Raw genomic sequence first — 15,580 nt, 5'->3', positions numbered from 1 at the left:
CATGATGTATTATGACTTGTGTAAATTGTCGGTATTCGTTTTTAAGTTATCCATAATCGATTTGGAAGAATGAACTTCAAGATTTGAGCTCTAAGTTGGAAGAGTTGACCAAGTTTGACTTTTTAGCATTTTGACCTTGGGATGGAGTTTCGTTAGCTTCGTGGGGTAATTTTGGACTTAAGAGCGCATCCGAATTGTAATTTGGAGGTCCGTCGGGAAACTTGAGGCATTTCAGTGAAAATTGGAAAAGTTGAAGTTTGAAAGATGGAGAAGTTTGACGAACAGTTGACTTTCATGATATCGGGGTCGGAACGCGATTTCGAGAGTTGGAACAGCTCTGTCATGTTATTTGGGACTTGCCTACAAAATTTGACGTCATTCCGGGTTGGTTTGATTGGTTTCGGCACGAGTTTTCAAAGTTGGAAGATTTAAAAGTTCATAAGTTTTATTCATGGCGCGATACGTCATTTCGGCATTGTTTGATATGATTTGAGACCCCGAGCGAGTTTGTGTTAGATTATAGAACTTGTCTGTATGTTTAGACGGGGTCGCGGGGGTCGCGAGTGTGTTTCGGATGGGCTACGAGCCATTTTTCTCCTATTTTGAACCGATGTCCTGTCTTCTGGTGTCCCCTTCTATGCGATCGTATAGGTATAGCCGCGATCGGGAAGGCTCATTGGTGGTTAACAGTTTTCCTTCTTCGCGTTCGCATACACTAGTCCGCGATCGCGTATGTATGTTTCGTCCTTCTCCGCGTTCGCAGTCCATCTCCCGCGTTCGCATAGCTCAGCTATAACAGCTGATGATTCGTTCCCTTCCTCTTCTGCGATCACATTCATCATCTCGCGGTCGCGTAGTGCAAAATTTGGGCAAAGTCCATTTTCTTCTTCGCGATCGCATTGCTTCTTCCGCGATCGCTATGTACAAATACCTGGGCAGGCAGAATATAATCCCAAATCGAGGGTTAGTCCATTTTTATCTCATCTTGACTTGTAGAGCTCGATTTTGAGCGATTCTTTGTGGGTTTTTCAAGAGACTCGATTGGGTAAGTGTTCTTCACCTAGAATTTATTATATTCCATGATTCTATCTTTATTTTTATCATTTAGTTTGTGTTTTGAGTTGAGGAAAATGGTGGTTTTTGAAGAAAGTTTTCAAAATGTAAATTGATTATTTGAAGGACGAATTGGTTTCTAAACTTGATAATTTTTTTATGTTTGAACTCTTATCGGAGTGGGTGTTCGGGTTTTGTAAATTTTATCAGGTTCCGAGGTGCGGGGCCAGAGAGTTGACTTTTGTTGACTTTTTAGAAATTGAATAAAAATCATATCTTTGTTAATTGAAATTGTTTCCTCTTGTATTGTGTGATATATTCAAGTCGTCCTTGGGGTAGATTGAGCTGAGTGAAGGTGAATTTGTAAAGGAAAAGCAAAAATCGAGTGTTGAGTTAGCCGAATTGAGGTAAGTTGTCACGACCTAGATTTTCCACAGTCGGGATCGTGATAGCGCCTGCTCGTGAAAGCTAGGCAAGCCAACTACTATGATTTTAACACATTAGCAATTAACCCAAACAGAGGTAAATAGTAACTAAATCTAAGCAGATATAATGTGCGGAAGTGTTATAACAATTTCAAATACTCCAATACATATCTACCCCAATGATCTAGTGTCATAATTTCACGAACATCTACAAATTTCTACAAACATTGGTTTTGAAAGAAAAGTACAACTATTCTCGAAATGAAAAGAGACAGCTGAAAACTAAAGCAGGGAAAGGGGGACTTCAGGCTCTGCGGATGCTAGCAGATCTACCTTGGTCTCCCTGGACTGAAGGCAACTACCTCAAGCTACTCACAAGGTCCAGCACCGAGATATGCACAAAAAGTGCTTAGTGCATTATCAGTACAACCGACCCCATGTACTGGTAAGTGTCGAACCTAACGCCGGCGAAGTAGTGACGAGGCTAGGACATGACAACCATATAAACCTATGTAGTTAAATCATATACAAACAAAACAATAATAACATGAAATAAAAGATAATGATGGGAAGGGAACATGCTGCGGGGAATATCAAATTCTAACAGTAATTCATTAGAGAAGCATAAATAACACCATATTTGTATCAACAAGAATAATGAAACAGTGACACGTGCACGACATCACCCTTCGTGCTTTTACTCTCGTCCTCACCATAAGAATTAACAGAATCGGCACAGCATCACCCTTCGTGCATTAACTCTCATAATCATGGCACGACATCACCCTTCGTGTATTAACTCTCACAATATCAGCACGGCATCACCCTTCGTGCATTAACTCTCACAATATCGACACGGCATCACCCTTCGTGCATTATCACTCACTCACAATATCATGCACGACATTACCCTTCATTATTTGCACTCTTCCCCATCCAAACAATAGAAACAACACGTACCAGCAAGGGAATCAAAATTAGAAACAATAATATCCCGGCAAGGGAATCAGTTATAACCAATATCGTTTCAACAGTTACTTCAAAATAAATCTCAACTTGAGCCAATACTCAATAGTGGTCAATTACCAAGAAATTATCATAAGTCTTGTTCAACATTGATAATCATCAATTTAAGCATGGACAGTACATAATAGAGTCACAACGAACATGGTATAAGACTCACGAGCGTGCTTGACACCAAAGTATAGATAGTCATCACCACACCTATACGTCGTACTCAACACTAACACGAAGAAAATAAGGCCACAACTCCTATTCCCTCAAGCTAAGGTTAGACCAAACACTAACCTCAATTCCATGGACAAAATCAAGCCTCAATTCTCTCTATCTTCCCCCTTTTGGAATCATTAAAATTAAACAAGCAGGCAAACAACATAAAGAAGTCTAACATAGCCAACTCATGCCACATATGTGCACACAACGTGACAGAAAAGAGAAGCCAAAGGAAAACATCATTGGACAGGCAAAATGAGGAGCTGCTTCATTGATATTAACAATGGACTGAGCAAAACATGAGCAGTAATGGTGAAATCCAGCATGCCATCAGAAAAGGCAAACAAAAATAGAAACAGCAGCCACAAAACATCATAACAGAAGACACTGGTTACTAGGGAGTATCTAAGAGGCACAAGAAGAGGAAGACTAGGAGTGAGAAGCAGCAAGGGTTTTGAGAACCATGTCCACTCGGGCATTTGCAGATAGCTGCTCTTCAAGTAGTTTTGCACAAAGCCTACTATTTTCTTTTGTCAGGCGGGCAACTTTTTCAATAACGGAACCGGGTTCTTTAACCGTTTGACTGACCTGAGTTTTTAGTATGGCATTCTGAGCCCTCAATCTTCTGATCTCTTCAAAAGCAACATTTTGAGCATTGATCAGCTGAGAAATGGTCGAGATGTTTCTACCAGCCCTTTCTACGCACTTACATTCTTCAAGAGTAGTTTTAGAGAAGGTTTGCTTGCGTGTGCCTACTCTGGGATTACCCAAAGGGACCTTGTAAAAGTTTAACACTTGAGTGAGTAGAAAGCCATATGGTAGTCCATTATTCCCTCCCTTAGAGTTTTCTACCTTTTGCATATGATCTATCATGATTGCTGGTAGATTGATTGGGACAAACTCATCAAGAGCCTCCATTAAGACCATATCAGACTTTGTAGAAATAGACCGCCTCTTAGAACGAGGTAAAAGCACCTTGTTAACTAGCTCAAAGAGAAGCTGATACTCAGGAAGTAATACCTTCTTATGCACCTGTTCCCTCTGCTGAATAGCTTGATCTTTCATGATAGCTCTCTTAAAGTTGACACCACAAACACCTTTGACTGAGGACATTCCTTCACATAGAATTTAGAGAACCTTCCCCAGTGCTGAAGCGTCAAGTACAAATGTCTACTCCATTTACTAGCACACAGATGTGATCTCCCTCAACAGTGAAGAGAGATGCGTAGAAATCTTATATCGCATCTTTGTACACCAAAGGCATGCTCCCCTGAAACAAGTGCTCCCATTGCTGAAATTCCACTATCTCCAGAATTTGCCTCATACCAGCCATCTCTGAAATTGCTGGATCAAACGTACGACCCCACAAGACTTTCTGAGTTCTTAATCTCACTTGCCAAAGACCACTGTCACTGGGCATGGTCTTTAGAGAACCAGGTTCCCTTACAGTTTCCCATTTACATTGTCTAGATCTTTCAACAGACTTCCCTTTCCAACTTACTAGCCCCATAGTATCATCTTCAGACATAGATTGCTCAGCTAGACTCTTCTTAGACATACTGCTGCCCTTCACGGATGCTCCACTTTGTTTCTCAATAGCTTCATTGGAAGCTTTATCCATAGACTTCTGGTTTTTATAGATTGTTTTACTAAGGAACCGAGTTCCTTTAGAGCATCTTTGTCAACCTCACCTACTGGAATGCTCTTCTCAGTAACAACTTTCCCTTGATTCATCAACCCTTTCTTCCTTGTCTTGACACTCCTCCTACTTTTCTGCAATGTGGACTAAAACCCCTCTTTCTGCTGCAACCTGATAGGGGGTGACTTGGAAGCAGATTATAACGACTTAGGGTAATCATAAGGTTTAGGAGTGGATTTATCTGGAAGAGAATCAGATCCTCCAACAGGTTTTTCTAGGACAGTTTCATGGATTAGAGACTCGAAGAGTACCATGGTTCTTTCATCGCCTAGGAATGGAGTTTCTTCCCCCTGATACTCATACAAGAGATAGGTTCTTTCATTCAACAGACTTTTAGCAGCGATAGCCATGATATTGTGCGCTGCTTCCTTTTCTGGTGACTCTGTGAGAGCCACTGAGTCCAAAAGGGAGGAGTTAAGATATTGATCGGGATCATCCTCAAAAACCTCTAACACATAAGAGGTGACCCTTTCTGAATGTTCTTTGGTGAGATCAGAGGAATGAGGAGACATGGGGTTTTCAATGCATGGAAAGGAGACAGAGTTTGACAGAAAAAGAAAAACAAAAGGAAATGAGGAGGAAACAGGTGTGGGTGCAGTAGTATTGGAAGGAGTGGAAGAGTGAATTTCTGGAGATGACTTTAAAGATGATAGGGAAGTGGGAGTGGTATTGATGGTGGGAGAGGGAAGCGATCGTTCAATTGCCATTATAGGAGGATTTGATAAGGAAGTTGATTGATAAAGAGATGAAGAGAGGATCACAGAAATACAAAAGAGATGAAGGTTCATGACTTGCTATGAGAGAGAAAAAGAGTTTTATGGGAAGAAAGGCTAATGATGAGAAGAGAGAGAAACGGGTTCTGAACAGTTCTGAAAATGGTGGTAGGTTTGTGAGAAAACGTTATTGTGCAGAAGGGATGAAAGGATTTGAAAGACAAGACATGGCATGCAGACTTTGAAAAGTTGGATGATGTGGCAGTTGAACTAATTTTGTTAACCCTTTTTGAGAAAGCATGCAAAACAACACATTACTACTAACCTGTCGTACATGAACCTGATGCCTGAATAGTTTTTGAAAAAGATTTTAGCAGCTCTTCTTTCGCAAATCATAATTGCACCTTTAGCTTCTATGATCGTCATGCGTGTTTACCTGCAACAGTATTGATGTGAGTTAGGCTTGGCTAGAAAACACTTTAGCTCATTTTACCTGAAGGTAATTTTATAACCAACTGATGGAGAAACAGGTTCACAATTTGGCTTCAATACCCCCAGCTTCACCTTGTTTCTTTCAAAGAGTTCCCTACTCAAGGCTTTGATGAAGATATCTGGAATTTTTGTGCTGCAGAACTTCATACAGATCAACTCTTTATCCATATTTTCCTTCAGAGAATGATGTTTCCTCACATTAATGTGTTTGGTCTTTTTGTGTTGAACTGGATTCTTGGCCAAGTTGAGCGTACCGGTGTTATCATATAGAAGAGGAACACAATCAGTAAATACCCCAAAATTCTCCAGTTGCTGCTTAATACATAAGAGTTGAGCACAACAGGATGCTACAACTACATATTCTACTTCAGCCATTTCAGGGACCACTGAGTTTGCTTCCTTGTGCACCAAGACATGAGACATGATCATAGAAAGTGGCTATTCTAATTGTGCTTTTCTTGTCCACACGATAACCTGCATAGTTAGTATCAACATACACAATGAACTTTAAATTTGTCACCTAAAGGGTAATACAGGACCGGGTCCTGTGTTTCTTTAAGGTATCTCAAAATTCTTTTGGTAGCCTTCAAGTGATATTCCCTAGGATTTGATTTTGGGTACTATCTGTGATAGAAATACAAAAAGGACTAGGATTTTTTTTGGCTTTTGATCTTGTTTAAATCCAGAATCAAGAGGGGTGATTATGTTATCGAGTGGATGGGAGCTTTTGTGTTTCCAAATGGGGACTGATGTTTGAAGAGTGGAGGAGCTGGGTAAATTGAGTGAATTTTCCTGCACTACTTGTTTTGTTACTTGTGGAGTACCTTGTACTGCATCTCCAACTGTTTCTTCATCTTCTATGGTAGTAATTTGAGTACCAGGTTCCTATTGAGAAGTGGAAGTGGATATTGCATTGTCTTCATATGTCTTCTTTATCTGACTCATCACATAAGCTTTCCCATTTGAAACAGCAGATATTTCCCAGGGACAGAAAGTAGTTCATTATCTTGATCGTTACTGCTTCCTTCCATGTTAGAAGGAGTCTAGTTGAATAGTTCATGACCACTTTCTTCCGCACATTGTGCTCTTTTGTTGCAGATTTTTATAGACTTTTGCTTTAAGGGGAATATCTCAGAGAGATTTCTTCACCATTTTTTTTGTATTAGACTTCCCAAGCTGGTCCTTTCTTTTGTATAGATCATAGCATTTGCATCCAAAGATTCTTAGAAGAGTTATCTTTGATTGTCTTTTGTTGAACAGCTCTTGGGGATTTTAGGAGGGACCTGATCATATACCTGTTTGCCAAGTAGTAAGTAATGTCTGTTGCTTCTGCCCAGAATTCCTTGCCAATTCCTCTGTTGATGAGCATTGTCCATTTCTTCCAAAGTTCTGTTCTTCATTTCAACAACACCATTTAACTGTGGAGTCCTTGGTGCTGAAAAATTGTAAGTGATCCTATTTCCATTACTAGACCCATCAAATCTTGGCATTGACATATTCTATCCTGTGGTGAGATCTGATACGTGCTTCCTTCAGTTCCATCTACACTTGGATTTTCCTGACAAGTGTCATACATACTTCAAAAAGTCTCTTCCTTTCCTCTAACAGGCAGTGTCCATATGGATCTTGAATTTTGCAGCCCACGAACCAGGTTTTCTGAGTCAGTTCATTCAAAAGTGAGAGCCTTGAGTGTTCCAATCCTTTATGCCAAGGATTAGCATCACTGTCAATAGCCTTTAAGCAACTCATATCACCAGTTTGTAGGAATTTAAGGTCAACGAAGTAGATGTTCTTGTTCTTTTGGCGACTACGGCCACTTCACCAGTCACCAGATTGGTAAATGTGCACATTTTTTATAAGAACTCCACTTTGCTCCCTTTAACACAGATTTGAGACACACTCAAGAGACTGTGCTTCAGGTAGCTCTCATGGCACATGTGAGCACCTAATTTTTTCCCTACATAAAAATAACTCTTAAAAATACACCAAAATAATTTTTATTGATTTTAGGAGTTTTTCTTTATTTAGTTGCATTTCATGCATTTTTAATATTTTTAAAATCACAGAAAATCATAAAAATTTCCACGTTTTAATTTCATACCATCTTAGGTTCAATTCGCATGTAGGAATTAATTTTATTAAGAAAAATCACAAAAAATGGTCATCTTTACATATTTAGGTTTTAGTCTTTAGAAAGTAGTGTTTTTATTTAGTTTTAAGTTAATAAGTTATTTTAATAGATAAATTTTTTTACTTTTCTACAAATTAGATTGATTTAGGATTTTATTAGATTTTTAAAATCAAAGAAAAGAAAATAAAAAAAAAGATTTTTGATTTAGTCTTAGTGTATTGGGTTAAAGTTAATTAGCTAAAATTCATGACCCAAATCCATTCAAGCCCAAAACCCAATACCTATTTCCCTTCCCTTTTAATTAAGACCTAGACCAAAAGACCTGAGGATCAGATTTTAGACCTAGGAGAAGACCCCAACCTAGCGCCGTTTCCATCAGCTCTAAGCAGACCCCTCCTCCATCTTCTTTCTTCTTTTTTCATTCTTACACAACACAGAAGAAGAGATCCCCTCCCAAGCAGAAGAAAACAACGGACATCTCCTGCTAACCAAAATTCGAAAGCAAAAGAAGTCATCAAAAAATAAAAATAAAAATAAGACCATTGTCCAATTTCATCAAAGAGACACACACCGATACAGAAGAAAACCTTTTCCTCTTTTCTATAATTCTCAAATCCGGGAATTTCGCAAGCTAAAAATGGGGTTCCAACCTGTTTTAATCGGAATTTGGAATCAAGTCTGATGTTCATGTGCTGTTGAGCTTATTCCCTGCATTTTCAAACCTTTATTTGGTCGTTGTTATCTATTTTTCTGTTATAGGTATGTGAACACTCATCTGTTATCCTTTATTTTGATGTTTATGAATGAAATCTGATTTGTTCATGTCAAGTTTGTGGTTGTTTTCTTAGATCCAGCCTGTTAATATCTAAATCTGCTTGAAATTCCATTTCATGATTAATGTCTGATGCCGTGAACATGTTTCATTGAACATTCAAACTGTTCAGTAGATTTTTAAATGAGTTAAACGCTTATGTTTGACAGTGATTCATCTCCTAAAATAATGGCTCGTGTTAAAATCGATCTCACAGGGTTAAACTAATTTCGATTGATACTAGTTGCAGGTTGGTTTAGCTTAAACTGAATAATTAAGCTGGATGTATATTTCTCATCACTGTTAATTTTTTTAAGGTCAAGTGCTCAGTGCTCCTTTCATATTATTAATAAGAAATTTGATGATTCGGAAAAGTGAAAGGATAATTTGAAGTGAGGAGTTTTACAATTGCTTGTATAAGTAAAATTTAGTTAGTTTCACAAGCCTAGATTTGATAAAAGGGATATATAACTGTTGGATATTCTATTTTGATTGAATCTCTGAATTTTTTGTATTTTTTCTTGATTTTGTTGACATCCCGATTCTCTAAATCATAAATTTTAATTGGGACGTGTTCTAAATTATTAGCAATGTTTTTTTCTCTTTTTGCAGATTCACATAGTCCCTTTTGAACGTTATTTTATTTTCTTCAAGAATTGCGTATTAGTGACTGAAATTCAATTTCTTTAGTTGAAATATAAACCGTAGTTGATGTTTATGAAGCTCGTCCAAAATTAAGAAACTTTGCTATGGCTAGAATTCGGATAATGAAGTTTTGTGTTGTTGAGATTAGAGCCACTATAGTTTCATATTTGGCTAGAATTCGGATAATGTATATATAAGTAAGATTTATATTTCAGTGCTTTCTGAAAATTTATGTGCTATTACTCTTGAATTATTTGTCATATGTTAAACTCTTGGCCTTACTATAATTTTAAATCCAATAGAATTACTTGAACATCGTAACTTGCTTTAGGCACGATTAATTAATAAATCATTGTGATTATGGGTACGGTTCCTGTGACATAGTTATGGCACCTAATTCCCAAATTCGGGTGTGCATTTCATGTGACTTGATCATAACAACTTCGAACAATAATAAAATAAACATGTCATGGATCGCGGGTGCATTTCATGTAGCATGGTTTGCGGTGTGTTCCAAAATGGCAAGTGCACGACAATCGTAACTTGTTCAAGAAATAATTCCATAAATCCTAAAAGCGGTTAAAATAATTAAAAAGCAGTAATAAAGTTAAAAATGCAGAATATGTTTAAAACATGTAGTAAATCAGATAATAAGCCAATTATTAATAGTTTAAGTGACTGTGCTCAAACCACGTAACCCGGGAATGCTTAACACCTTCTTCCGGGTTAACAGAATTTCTTATCTAGAATTTTTGGTTTCGCAAACTTTTAAATAAAGTCAAAATTCTCCTCAATTTGGGATTTAAAATAAACTGGTGACTTGAGACACCAAACAAACTATTCCAAGTGGCGACTCTGAAATTAAATAAAATAATCCAATTTCGAATAATGTCACTTTAATTGAAAAACTCCCTTATATACCACCTCGGATGGTAAAAAGGAGGTGTGACAGCACATATTGTCAATTGAGTGTGACACATACTTTCCATCTTTTCAACATTGAGAATGTATCCCCCTTTCCTTTTCCTTTTTTTTATACATATACATGATACATTCTCTTTTCTGCAGGGCTTTTAGCGAGAGACAGTCCATGATGTTTTTAGCATCCACTGTTCGTGAACCATTGCAGTGCACTTCTTCTCACTGTTCCCTGCACATATAAATCATGGGTTAGATTTAGGAACCCAAACTAGTTTGGGTCCCTTGTTATGAGAAAAGGGATAGATGAGAGCTTTTCTAGTCCATGCAGGCAATATTCGTTTCTTGCGAGCGGTACCTGGTCCCTTTTTAGTAGTCACTTTTTCAGTAAACACTTTATTTTTCTGAACAGATTGAACCCTAGCCTGACAGTTTTCTTTGAAGTGCTCATTGTTCCCACAGTGACGTACTTGCTATGAGGGTTGTAGGGAGTTTTCTCCTTTTGGAACCCGATTCATTGCCTGTTTCCACTATTGTTGAAGTATATGGCAGTGACAACATCTAACGACCAGGTCCACTTCAAAGATTTCTCAAGATCAATTTTTTTTCTCTCCAATTTAGCTTTAAGTTGTCTATTTTTCTCAAGTCACCACATAGACTAGTTTTCACATCATTTAATTCCTTCTCAGGCTTGATGCGTGTCTCACTAGCTACTTCTTTCCCTTCCCCAAGACTCACAGTCCTATGTTCTGAATTGAGTCCCTCAATAGTTTTCTCTAGGTCAGTGATTATTACCAAAAGCCATCCCTCTCTTGATCAGTAGCTACAATTTTATATTCTAGAGTGTGTTTCTCATTGCTAAGACCTTCTATGGTTTCCTTCAAATCAACTACCACTACCTAAAGCTCATCTCTCTCATTTTTTATACTATTTATTTTTCATTCAAAACTTTCTTTTCCTTTTCATGATTAGCTATGGTCTCATTTAGGTCCACTACAAATACCACCAGATCATCTCTAGATTGTTCAGCTTCTCCTAGTTCTATGGTTAGAGTTTCCTTATCATTATCAAGGCTATAATATGCATCAATTAGAATATTTGCTAAAGATTTTAACTTCTTAGAAGAGTAAGATTTCAGATTTCTCTAAACGTCCCTGAAATTTACCTCATCATTTTCATCCTCTTCATCATCGTCAAACTGAGCCATCAGCGCGAACAGTGAGTCATATTTCATTGCTTCAGTTTCCACTGGCATCATGGAGTTGTTTTCTGCATCTGGTTCCCTTTCTGATTCACTAGAGGAGTCTCTCCAAGGAGCAAGAGCTTGTTTCGCAATATTTTCAGCTGCACTTTTTCGACTGAATCATTTTTCTGGAGCCGTGTTCCTTTTTACTACTTTGTTAGGGTTTTATTTGTATTGCTCCTGTTTCAGAAGTGGACAGTCTTTGATGAAATACCCCAGCTTTCCGCACATGTGATAGTGATCAATGTTCCTAGCCTTACTTGAACTGCCTCTCTTTGATATACCACCATTTCTTCAAACCATCTTTTGAAACCTTTTAGTAAGATAGGCCATATCACTATCTTCTTCACTTGAGTCACTATTTTCAACCTTGAGTACCAGGTTCTTTTCCTTCTTTGGTTCTCTCCTTTCACTGTCTTTCTTTCTTTTCATCTCGTATGTCTTCAGATTTCCAATCAGCTCATCTATGGTTAGAGTTGGTAGATCTTTAGCTTCAGTGATGACATTTACCTTACTCTCCCAAGAACCAGGTAGAACACTGAGAATTTTCCTTACAAGCTTGTTTTTGGGAATAACATCTCCAAGTGAATGAAGCTCATTTATGGTGGATGTGAATCTAGTGTGCATATCCCGTATAGACTCATCATCCTTCATCCTAAAGAGTTCATACTCAGTGGTGAGCATGTCAATCTTGGACTGCTTAACCTGAGTAGTTCCTTCGTGTGAGGTTTGCAATGTTTCCTATATTTCTTTGGCAGAATCACAAGCCGAGACTCTGTTTTACTCATCAGGTCCTATACCACATACCAAGATTTTCTTGGCGCGATAGTTCTTTTCTATGACTTTTCTATCAATATCACTGTACTCCTTTCTGTTTTTCGGCACCATTGGTCCAGTTTCTCCAAGCTTCTTCATAGGAACATGTAGACCATCACAGATGATATCCCATAGTTCTGAATCTTCGACCATTATAAAATCATGCATATGAGTCTTCCACCAGCCGTAGTACTGACCATTTAATCTTGGAGGTTTGTAGTTTGATTGTCCTTCCTCAAAGTTGGGTGGAGCAGCCATTGAGATCCTTTCTAGGTGTTAACCTTTTAGAAAGAACCCGCTCTCATACCAATTGATAGCTTATATGAGTCCACCAAACTATAGAGCACCTGATCCTCTATGAGTTTTTGCTGAGAATACTTATTAAGCGATAAGTAAAAGAGACACATGAGTTTTATATGGAAAAATACTACTCAAGGGGACAAAAATCACGACCTACACTTGTAGGCTTTCAACTTCACTAACTTGTAATCTAACTATTACAAGCGACTTTGTAATGACTCTATTACAAAGATTTCAACTTAACTAACTTGTGATACTTTTACCACAAGCCACTTTGTCACTCTCTAGTTACAAAGACTTTAACTTATGACTAAACCTAGTCACAATATAAATTCAGAGAGTTTACAGATTTTTTAGGTTTCCTAAAACACAGCTTCTAGGAAAGCAAGATAGGAGTTACAATTAAGAATAAATAACAAGTTTACAACTCAACTATGGATACTCATAGACTCATTGTGAAACTGATCCTTTAGTGGAGTTGTCTTCTTGTTCTTGACACACTTGTAACTGCAATGCTGGATGAACACTTTTCTGCTTGAGAGAATATCACTAAATGCTCAAGTAAATATATTGTGCCTTGCACCAGGTTGTTATACTACAAAAGACATCACAATGGTGATGTCAATTCTTGATACACTCTTCTTCCCAATGAGAAGTGACTTCCGCACTATCTGCTACACTATCGCGTGTACAATATGCAGACAATTACTTTCTGCATACAATCACTTTCTGCATTTGTGTTCCAACTGTTGTTGACTTGTACTTCTGTCAGAGAACACCAAGGGATCAGGTCCATGTTGTGTTCCTCTTTGTAGTAGATCATTTGCTGGAGATCAGAATGGACTTTGTTCATTTAAGATGTGTACCAAGTGAGTCGGGTTCTCTATCTGGTTCTTAACAATAAGTTTGTTAGATAATCAAAAAATAAGAAGCATAAGGCAAAGACATTGAAAACCCATCAACATTGAATCCGAACCAGTATAAAAACTTTGGTGTCTTTAATTCTTCATTTAAATTTTGCATCTTAATTTCTGTCTTTTCTAGTATCAAGTTCTTACATCCAGTCTACTAATCGTAAAACTAGTCAACTACTAGCTATTAAGTTTAAAAATAAACAATTCACCTCCTCTTGTACTTTCAATTGGTATCAGAGCAAGGCTCACACTTTTCTTTTTTCTTCACAGCTTGTGAGAAAAGATCATGGCTAATCAAGTTATCATATGAACACTTTTTCAAGAAGGTACTTCCCAAGTAAGGCCACTTTACTTCAATGGACAGTATTTCTCCCAGTGGAAAGTACGTATGGAAATATATGCTAAGGCATATGATGTTAAATTGTGGAGAGTCATCAAAAAGGGAAATTATCCTCTATCGACTGCTGCTTAACCTCTTGCTGATCCTGAAGATATAGATTCATATACAGATGAGCAAATGGCAGTTGTGCAAGTCAACAACAAAGCAAGAAATTTGCTCTACAATTCTATAAGTGGTGAAGAATATGAGAAAATCTCTAGCTGTGATACAACCAAAGAAATATGGGATAAGCTTAAAGTTACATACGAAGGAACCATCAAAGTGAAGGAAACACATATCAACATGTTGGTTCACGATTATGAACTCTTCCAGATGAAAGAAGGAGAATCCATTGAGGAAATGTTTGCCAGATTCAGTAAAACCATTAGCAACTTAAAAGCTTTCGGCAAACCATACTCAAGCGGTGATCAAGTTAGAAAGATTCTTAGAAGTTTACCAACCACTTGGCAAACTAAAGTAGTCACACTTGAATCATAGGATCTGAATAAATTATCTTATGATGAACTTCGTGGAGAACTCATAGCCTTCGAAAAGATGCATCTCAAGAAAACAAACCAAGAAGAAAAGAAGAAAACAGTTGCGTTCAAGGCCACAACTGAGATAACTGAGAATGATATCAATGATGATCCTAAAGCTCTCTAAGAAGAAATTACTATGATGTCAAGAAACATGGATGGCTTAATGAGAAGAATAAGGAACATGAGAAGAGGAAGGATTCCACCTAGGTGAACCAGGCAATACAATGAACAAGATAAGAGTGATGTAAAATGCTATGAGTGTGGAAGATTTGGACATATTCAAGCTAAATGTCCAGATCTAAAAGGAAAAATCTCCAGAGGTTTCAACAAAAACAAATCATTTGGAAGCTGGAGTGATGAAGACAGTTCAGAACACGAAGAAGTAGCAAATCTTTGCTTCATGACAATTCTGGAAAATGATATGAACAAACTTTCAGGATGTTGGACAGACGAGGATATTTCAGACGATGAATGCAAAGATAACAATGAAAACCGCTTCATGGCTCGAGGTGAAGCAAGCGAGGTAAGGTCTTATAATTGTGAAAGATGTAATGAATTGCAGGATATTCTTGATCTTAGTTCGAAAGAGTCTCAAAAAATGATGGATGCTAAAGAGACTCAACAAAGAAGTAAAAGCCTGGAAACTCAAACATGAAGTATGTGAAATCGAATAAGAAGTTTTGAGGAATTGCAAATGAAACTCAATGGCATGCACAAATCCGCCAATCACAATTCTATCAGGTCAAACCAGACAACTTACAAGTCAATTGGAAAAGGGCCAGCCAGAACTGAGTCGACTAGTACTAACACAACTGAAAGACCCAAAAATGGGTCAGGAATTATGTGTCACTACCATTATCATTTGAATACTTTAAAAACTTTGTACCGGGCTCCGGAACCAAAATACGGGCCTGATACCAATGGTTTCAAACATTAATTCTTTTCTTTATTTCATAAATAATTTAGCAAAATAATTTCTTTCAAAAATTGATTTCTAAGGTTTGGGACCTCAAAATTCATTTTCGGGCATACGCCCAAGTCCCATATTTTACTGCGGACCTCCCAGGATTGTTGGAACATAGATCCGGGTCTGTTTGCTGAAAATTTTGACCAAAGTCAATCATAATAAATATTTTTAACTCTAGAAATTCCTATTTCTCATATTTTCACAAAATGGCTTTTCGACTATGCGCACGGACTGCGCACGCAAATTGAGCTGAGACAAAATAAGTTTTTAAGGCCTCAGAATACAAAATTTATTTCTAAAAC

General features: G+C 37.6%; 1 long non-coding RNA gene across 1 annotated transcript; it reads left to right on the top strand.

The window, feature by feature from the left end:
* Positions 1-8,074: 8,074 nt before the first annotated feature.
* LOC107760321 (uncharacterized) lies at positions 8,075-15,369 on the top strand. The gene is made up of 3 exons (XR_001642366.2): positions 8,075-8,505; positions 10,271-13,348; positions 13,664-15,369. It is a non-coding gene; the product is annotated as an uncharacterized LOC107760321 (long non-coding RNA).
* Positions 15,370-15,580: the final 211 nt, after the last annotated feature.

Source organism: Nicotiana tabacum, chromosome 5 (assembly GCF_000715075.1).
Source record: "Nicotiana tabacum cultivar K326 chromosome 5, ASM71507v2, whole genome shotgun sequence".
NCBI lineage: Eukaryota > Viridiplantae > Streptophyta > Magnoliopsida > Solanales > Solanaceae > Nicotiana > Nicotiana tabacum.
This window is presented reverse-complemented; position numbering and strand designations above follow the sequence as displayed.